This window comes from Nycticebus coucang, chromosome 8 (assembly GCF_027406575.1).
Source record: "Nycticebus coucang isolate mNycCou1 chromosome 8, mNycCou1.pri, whole genome shotgun sequence".
In the NCBI taxonomy this organism is placed as follows: domain Eukaryota; kingdom Metazoa; phylum Chordata; class Mammalia; order Primates; family Lorisidae; genus Nycticebus; species Nycticebus coucang.
Genome location: NC_069787.1, coordinates 124,123,495 through 124,124,619, shown reverse-complemented (window position 1 = coordinate 124,124,619; position 1,125 = coordinate 124,123,495).

The following is a 1,125-nucleotide window of genomic DNA, read 5'->3' as shown; positions in this document are numbered from 1 at the left end:
AAGGGAATTTCTTTTAAGTCAGGACAGGAGGGAAGCAGTAAGCAGGTGTCTAGACTCTGACAGGCTGCACCTTTTGCTTTGGCTTCATCGGAATTGGAGTTGTAGGTCAATAATCCAGTATGTTGATTGCATGCTTGAATCTGAAGTTTTAAAATTTTAATTTCTAAAAGTCAAATAAATGCAAATTACCATTACAACATATTTTTAAAGTACACAAATAATGTTAAAAACAAAAATTTAAGTAAATACCACAGAACTTAAAAAAGTAGATCATTAATGCCATCTTAGAAGCTCTTCCCATATCCTAGTTTCTCCACTTCCTATTATCACATGAGAAGTAATGACTAAAAGACTGAATTTTATTTATGCCATTCCATGTTTCTGTTGATAGCATTATGTATTTGTACATATCCCTAAACATTACATTCTTTCTTACACATTTTTTAATATACTCATACTGCATTTTTCTATGACTTGGCTTTTTCATTCAGCACTCTGTGTTTGAGACTCATTCATGTCAATAATGTGCATCCCTATGACTCATTCATTTTCATTGCTCTCTGTACAATCACACTGCATAAACATTGCAACTTATGTGGAGGGAGAAAAGTAGAGAAAGAGAACAGAAGGAGGCCCTGCATTTGTGCATAATTGGTAGATATGTGTTTCCTTTTTCCTATTATGACACTGTGAATGTGTGTGAGTACGTGTGTGTCCTCATTTACATATGCAAATTTTTGTAGTGCTACACCCAGCAGTGGAATTATTAGGTTATAGGACATGAAAAACTGTAACTTTGTGAGGTAATCTAAATTCTTTTCAAAAGCAGTTTACCATGTACTCCCACCAGTATTGATTGAAAGTTCAGCCAGGGATGGTGGCTCACACCTGTAATCCAAACACTTAGGCGGCCAAGGTAGCAGGATCACTTGAGGCCAGGAATTCAATCAGGCTGGGCAATATGGTGAGACTTTTGTTTCTATAAAAAGTTTTTTTAAATAGCCTGTGGCCAGGGGCTGTGGTTCCAGCTTGTAATCCTAGCACTCTAGGAGGCTAAGGCAGGTGGATTGCTTGCCTCAGGGGTTCAAGACCAACATGAGCAAACGTGACACCCTGTCTCTACTA